This window comes from Calypte anna, chromosome W (genome assembly GCF_003957555.1).
Source record: "Calypte anna isolate BGI_N300 chromosome W, bCalAnn1_v1.p, whole genome shotgun sequence".
Taxonomy (NCBI): Eukaryota; Metazoa; Chordata; class Aves; order Apodiformes; family Trochilidae; genus Calypte; species Calypte anna.
In genome coordinates, this window is record NC_044276.1 from 25001969 (window position 1) to 25009793 (window position 7825).

Below are 7825 nucleotides of genomic sequence, written 5' to 3' on the forward strand. Positions count from 1 at the left end.
TTGTCTTGATTATACCTTAATACCAAAGAGCAGCTCTCAGTGCTCAGCAACTTGCACCTGATGACTTTGCAATCTTGCTTTCAGCTTCAAGGCCATCAACAGACTTCAATTATTCCTGAAATCCTCTAAAAAAGATTTCCAGTCTTTCTTTCAGGCACAGAAGACCAACACCTCTAAAAGGTCAACAAACATTTGCTCTCATGTAGCCAGCACAGCAAATTATCCTCTGAGGCTGCACTATCACCATTGCCCTCTATTTTTTTTTCTTCTTTTTAAAGAAAATAAATTAATCAGACAAGCCTGGTCTAGCCAAGCATGACACAAACCAGGCCCCCACTAGCTGGCTTCATCACTTCACTGATGATAAAGCAGTCTAAAATTATTACATTAGGCAAATGCCAACTATAAAGGTGTCTCCCAGTGAGACTTTTACTGAAAGCCAACTCCTTTCTTTCCCTCTTTCTCCTCAGGAAACCAGTTCAACCAGGGGAAAAGTTAAGATGTGAAGTAGTTCAGCAGAGTAAGAAGTTCAAGGCTTGAAGCACCCAGCAAATGGTGAGTTGAAATAAGAGTAATTTCAGAACTCCTCTGTAAAAAAAAGATGTATTTTCTGAATTACCTGAACTTAATATTATTAGGAAAACTTCTCACAGTACAACTGTGAGGACTAAATAGTTTGGTGGGGGAGTTTTGGCTCATAAAAGCTCTGACTACACAACATCAAAGAGATTTTTTTTATTTATACATTAATAGATCTGAGCTAAACATTTTCCTTAAGCATCAGACAGTCCATTAGCTTGTTTCTGGGAAGCTGCTGTGCAGTACAGCAGCAGTATTTTGGGTCTATTCAAGGCAAATTCCCATTTTTATGTTTTCCCTGTCTTATTGCTCTGTGTGGGACAGAAGCTTTATCCTGCAGGCTCCTCAGAAAGACTGCAAAAATAAACAGAGAGCAACTGTTGTTTTATTCTGGAGAGCTGCTGCACAGCTGCATTTGAGCTGTTTTCTTCAGTTCAAAAATAGAATTTAGGGGGGGGCTAAAAGCTGAGAGAGAAAGAAGGATGTCCCAAAAATCAGCTGCACATTTACAAAGGGGAATTCTTCCTGGGAAAACAGCAGCAAGCACGGAGAAAACAAGCAACTGGCTGATTGAGATTTACCTCTCATGGAGATTATGCAAAGTGGAAACCTGTCAACCACTTACCAACAAGACTCCTTAAAAAAAAATATATATATTAATAAATCCACCCTTAAATCTCAGAACAAGCTGAAAAACTCTCCATACAAACAACCAGCTACCACAATACCAGCAAAGTGCTCCTTCTGCTGCTGCCAGCACTCAGGCAAGCACACCCTGACAGCTTCTGTCTCCTTCCTTTGCAGGAGAGCAAAGCTTCAAATCCTGCCTGCACTCACACTGCTGACTCAGAACTTTACTGCAAGGAACCATCAGAAGTTTTGTCCTGGCTTTGTAACATTTTCTTTTTAAAATAGAGGCATCTGATAGAGCAACACCTTAGACACTGCTGGCTGCACGCACACATGGATCACTTGCAGGGTTCATATTAATATTTCCATGTTTATTACATATATAAATAAAGTATATATATAAAGTGTATTTATATATGTAGTGTGTATATATACGTATATAAAGTGTATATATGTGTATATAAAGTGTATATATATATAAAGTGTACATATAAAGTTTCTCCTTGCTGTTCACTCAACTTCCTGGAACTGAGAACACTGACCCCAAATAATTAACATCTTGCTTGGCTGCCAGATGATCCGTTTGGGTTTGTTGTTGGTTTTCTTTCCTTAATCAGCTCTCCACCATCCCTGTACCTTTCTCCAAGTCCTGCCAAGCCACCAGCACACCCATCTCTCCCAACCCAGCGTCCCCCACACCCCACTGAAGGTTTGGGGGGAGGCTGGCACCCCTCACGGCCACTTCTTCCCAATCAACAAAACCCCGAGCCTGCCTTCCCAAACTTTCGACTCTCTCCGCTATTTTAGGGCAGAAGTTGAGGGCGGGTGCTGAGGGGGCTGTGGGACCGCGGCCCCCCCAGAAGAGAAGGGGGATGAAGCAGAGAGGGGGGGGGGTGTTTTCAAGGTGTTTGTCCCGCCTTTTGACAGCTGCTCAACACACCCAAGCTTAAATCCTGTTTCCTCCGAAGCCAAGCAGCCACCTTGGGTATTTTCCACCTGCTGCCAGGCCCAGGGAACCGGGCGGTGGCCTCCATCCCACCCCCACCCCCCCCAGCCCTACACACCCCGGGATGGGGGGGGGTTCCCCGCAGCAGGCCGAGCCCCCGGGGCCTGCCAAGAAACCGGGCCCGAGCTGCTGGTGTTTTTGGGGCGAGTGGAGTTCATCCCCCCACCTCTCCCTCCATCTCCCTTTTCCCCCTCCCGGGAGGGCTTTTTGCCCCCTGAGGGCGGGAGGGGCTGACCCCAAACCCGGGCCCTCCCGGCCCCGAGGCCGCTGCCCGCCGCACAGCGGGGTGAGGGGCTGGGACAGGGCACCGAGAGCCGGGTTCCTCAGCCTGGCATAACACGCAGGGCCGAAGGGTTTCAAAGAAGGGAGGGGGGGAGGGAGGAGGCATTGGAGGAAGAAAGGGTCGAGGCTCTGGAGAAAACGCCCCCAAAGATACGGGTTTGTCGAGAGAGGCGTTTCGTACGCCATTGCAATTGTAAAATTGTTACCAGAATGGGATCTACCTCCTCCTGCGGCTGCTGCCCGCTGGGTGATGCTGGCCGAGGACCTGTTTCTATTGTGCGACAGCAGCTCCCATCCGCCGGAGCTCCGTCCGCCTCACAACCCGCCACTGACTGGAGCCGACACGGAGGCACCAGGGAGGGACACCCCGGAGGGCGGGACGTTCCCTGTGACTGACACCCCCACCAGCCAATGACAAGGAAGCTTCCGCGCCGGCCGGCAGCAGCTCTCGGCCAATCAGCTTTGTTCTCCGCGGCTCCCCGCCGTGACAGCGGGGAAGGAGCGCCGGGTCTGTTGTATGCTAATTAGGGTAGGAGCGACAGCCAATCAGCAGGGAGGGGCGGGGCGATTGGGAGCAGCGAGCCGGGAAAGGGGCGGGGCCAGGGGTTGTGTGAGAGGGCGGGAAGGGAGCGAGTGGGGAGAGGAGAGAGTAATGGGGGGACTGTGAGGGGACTGTGAGGGGAGAGGGATGGGGACAGTGCGGGACTGAGGGGAGAGGCAGGGACAGGAGGGGACAGTGAGGAGAGTGCGGGGACATTGAGGGACTTTGAGGGGACAGGGAGGGGAGAGTGAGGGGAGAATGAGGGTACAGTGAGGGGACTGTGAGAGGAGAGGGAGAAGACAGTGAGGGAAGAGTGAGGGGGGACAGTGATGGGACAGTGATGGGGACAGTGAGGGGAGAGGGATGGGGACAGTGAGGGGACAGTGCAGCACTGAGGGGAGAGGCAGGGACAGGAGGGGCAGTGAGGAGAGTGAGGGGACATTGAGGGACGTTGAGGGGACAGGGAGGGGAGAGTGATGGGGGCACATTGAGGGGAGAATGAGGGGACTGTGAGGGGAGAGGGAGGGGAGAATGAAGGAACAGTGGGGACTGTGAGAGGAGAGGGAGGGGACAGTGAGGGAAGAGTGAGGAGGGACAGTGAGGGGACAGTGATGGGAGAGGGAGAGGAGAGCGAGGGGACAGGGAGGGGAGAGGGAGGGAACACTGAGGGGACTGTAAGGGATGAGTGAAGGGACTGTGAGGGGACATTGGGGAACTGTGAGGGGACATTGAAGGGGGACATTGAGGGGACTAAGGGGAGAGGGAGGGGACATTGAGGGGGGGACAGTGAGGGGAGAGAGAGGGGACACTGAGGGAAGAGTGAGGGAACACTGAGGGGAGAGGGAGGGGACAGTGAGTGGACTAAGGGGAGAGTGAGGGGAGAATGAAGGAACAGTGAGGGGACTGTGAGAGGAGAGTGATGGGGACAGGGAGGGGACAATGATGGGGAGAAATGAGGGGAGAGGGAGAGGAGAGCGAGGGGACATTGAGGGGACAGGGAGGGGAGAGGGAAGGAACACTGAGGGGACTGTAAGGGATGAGTGAAGGGACTGTGAGGGGACATTGGGGAACTGTGAGGGGACATTGAAGGGGGTCATTGAGGGGACCGTAAGGGGACAGTGAGGGGAGAGAGAGAGGGGACACTGAGGGAAGAGTGAGGGAACACTGAGGGGAGAGGGAGGGGACAGTGAATGAAGGGACTGTGAGGAGACAGGTTGTGACTGGCTGAGGGGAAAAGGAGAGTGAGGGGATGGGGACAGTGAGGGTCTGGATGGGCTGTGAGAGCACACATACAGTGAGGGGACAGGGGCTGTGAGGGGATGGGGACAGTGAGGAGTTGGAGACAAGGAGGAGATGAGGACAGTGAAGAGATGGGGCTGTGAGGGGACGGGGACAGTGGTGCTGAGGATGTCAGGGGCCACATCTCCTGTGGGGTGGCACACTGGGGAGGAGAGGAAGGGACAAGCAGGTGGCAGAGCCCTGGTGTCTGGGTGTAGTTACCTGAAGCAAGATGGATGCTGCTTCCCAAGGGCCCAGGAGCAGTAACACCTCTGAGGAGTTCAGCCCCGTCCTGTGTGATGCCACACAGAGCCTGGAGGGCTGGAACCTGCAATGTGCCTATCACTGGTGGGATTAAAACACCAGGCTGGGCAGGAGGTGGTGAGGCAGCTAATGCTGCAGGTCAGGACTAAGACTGTCAGGTCCAGAAAAAAAAAATTAAAAATCATGGTCTGGAAAAGCATCAATTTCATGATAACGTCTTAATGCTGCTCTTGCCTTGAAGTGCTAACTCTCCCCCAGCCAGGCTGCACACTGCTTGGAAAGGGAAGGTACAAGGGTATGAATTGTGGCTGCTCTGCTCAGCTTTGCCCATCTCCAGCCCAGCCCCTGAGAGGTTTCCCAGTGCTGTGAATTCCCCCTGCTGGCACTTCAGCCCATCTCACACCTTGAGTCCTGTGTCCAGTTCTGGGCCCCTCAGGAAGTTGAGGAAGGAGCTTGAGGTGCTGGAGCAGGTGCAGAGAAGAGCAAGGAGGCTGGGAAGGGATCCAGCAGAATTCCTGGGAGGAAGGAAGGGCTGAGGGAGCTGGGGGTGTTGAGGCTGGAGAAGAGGAGGCTCAGGGGAGACCTCATCACTCTCTCCAAGTCCCTGAAAGGAGGTTGGAGCCAGGGGGGGTTGGGCTCTTTTCCCAGGCAACTCTCAGCAAGACAAGAGGGCACAAAGGGTCTCAAGTTGTGCCAGGGGAGGTTTAGGTTGGAGATGAGAAAGAATTTCTTTCTGGAGAGGGTGATCAGACCTTGGAATGGGCTGCCCAGGGAAGTAGTGGATTCTCCGTGTCTGGAGATCTTTCAAAAGAGCCTGGATGTGGCACTCAGTGCCATGGGCTGGGAACCACGGGGGGAGTGGATCAAGGGTTGGACTTGATGAGCTCTGAGCTCCCTTCCAACCCAGCCCATTCTATTATTCTGTGAATCAAAATGTGCAGTAAGCCTGTCAGGAGGAGAGCCTCCAACAGAACCCAGAACTGAGAATGCTGTGGAAATTACCAGCAGTTGAGCTTCTTCCTCCTTCAGCTTCTTCTCCTCCTCCTGCCGAGCACTGAGCTCTGCCATTTGGGCACTGAGACCATTCAGGACTTCTTGGTTCTGCTCTGCCAGTTTCTTCCCCTCCATCTCTCCTCTCCTTTCCTTAGCCAACCTGTCAGCTTCCCAAAGCTCAGCAAACATCTGCTCCTCCTTCTCTTGTTGGGGGAGTGGATCAAGGGTTGGACTTGATGATCTCTGAGGTCCCTTCCAACCCAGCCCGTTCTATGATTCTATGATTCTCAATGGGGAGATGTCCCCATCAGCCCCGTGCACCTCACAAGGAGCAGAGTTGCTCTATGAACTGTAACAATAAAGATAGGAACTCACTTCCTAAAATCCTCCCCTTTTCTTATGATTTTGGAGGTCAGCTCAGGTATTAAGATAAAAATTATGCTGAGGGTGCCCAGAGAGGTGGGAGATGCCCCATCCCTGGAACCATTCCAGGTCAGGTTGGATGGGGCTCTGAGCAACCTGATCCAGTTGGAGATGTCCCTGGGACTGGACTGGATGGACTTGAAAGGTCCCTTCCCACCCAGAGCACTGGATGATGCAGATCCAGCCTCTACCCCACCAAACCTTCTCCAAGCAGCAGGTTGTTGTGGGCAGGAGGTTTCTTCACCTCCACAACCACCAAAAAACTGGGAGATTCAGGGTGAATCCATCTGCCTGCCTGTGCTGTAGAAGAGGCTGCACTTCCTCCTCTTCCTCCTCCTCTTCCTCCTCCTCTTCCTCCTTGTCCTCCTCTTCCTCCTCTTCCTCCTCTTCTTCCTCCCCTTCCTCCTCCTCCTCCTCTTCTTCCTCTTCCTCTTCCTCTTCCTCTTCCTCTTCCTCTTCCTCTTCCTCTTCCTCTTCTTCTTCTTCCTCCTCCTCCTCTTCCTCTTCCTCTCCCTCTCCCTCTCCCTCCTCCTCCTCCTCCTCCTCTTCCTTGTTTGCTTCCTCCTCCTCCTCCTCTTCTTCCTCCTCTTCCTCCTCTTCCTCCTCTTCTTCCTCTTCTTCCTCTTCCTCCTCCTCCTACTTCCTCTTCTTCCTCCTCTTACTCCTCCTCTTCCTCTTCCTCCTCCTCCTCCTCCTCCTCTTCTTTCTCTTCCTCTTCCTCCTTCTCCTCCTCCTTCTTCTCTTCCTCCTCCTCTTCCTCCTCCTCTAGCTCCTCCTCCTCCTCCTCTTTCTCCTCTTCCTCCTCCTCCCCAGGGCTCTTATCACCCTATTTAGTGCTCAACACCCAAGAGTTTCTTCTGGCACAGGCGATGTTGTTGCTTTGCTGTTGCCAAGAGAGCAACTGGGAGCCCTTGGCGTTCCTCAGCTCCCCAGATCCCTCTGCCAGGGCTCTGCTCTCCCTCCTGCCTGCAGAGCAGCCTTCAGCAGCCTCACAGCTGACTCCCTGCAGGGCATGAATCCAGTCAGATATTTTCCCCAGAGCTCGACTTGATGTTCTTACACCACAAATTTGAAGCACACCCCCCCAAAAAAAATTATAAACCACTTTTCTATTCTCCTCACCTACATCCAGTGCTCTTTTTCCTTCCCTCCATATTCCTGCCCCAACACCTACACTGTCCCTGCCATAAATACACTTTTTTTTCCAGCACCTATTTTAGTTTTCAGCTCCAGAATTCTGACAGCATGGACTGGCAGGCAAGCCAGCACTTGGGAAGAAATTCCCCCCCCCCCCCCCCCCCCAATTAATTAATTATGTTAAAGAGGGCTGAGGGTTAATTACATGGTTAGATTAATTCCCCCATAGAGGCATGACCCTAATGTCTCATCTCCTTTAACTCATGAGGCTGTAGCAGGAACTGGGCAGTAATGATTGTGATCTGTGATGATTGTGGTTTGTGGTGAAAAACAGTGGGGTTTATTACACTAATTCCACTAAAAGCTATTACAGCACCCACCCTGTTGAAGTGTTTTACACCACCCCAAGCAACTCCTTAGTTGTCTGATGGGAAATCAGAACATTTTTGATGGGAAATCAGAACATTTTTGATGGGAAATCAGAAGGACACAGGACCTGAACTCAGGCTCAGGAGAAAAAAAAAATCTGTCTTTAATATTAACTACATGAAATTTCTAATTAACCAATTAATTTTCCTCCCCCTTGACCTGTGTCACCGGCTCAGCACCAACATCAACTCCCGGCTTTGGGGCTGTTCTTCGAAGCATGAAGCACAGCAAGAAGGGAAGGGACGGACTGCCCTCTGCTGGTC

General features: G+C 52.3%; 1 protein-coding gene across 1 annotated transcript in view; it reads right to left on the bottom strand.

Annotated features, from left to right (window-relative positions):
* Positions 1-2872, bottom strand: part of ME2 (malic enzyme 2) — a 35330-nt gene extending 32458 nt beyond the window's left edge. Inside the window, exon 1 of the mRNA XM_030468309.1 lies at positions 2704-2872. The gene's annotated coding sequence lies outside the window, so the exon portion shown is untranslated. The remainder of the gene's footprint in view (positions 1-2703) is intronic.
* Between the last annotated feature and the right edge of the window lie 4953 nt (positions 2873-7825).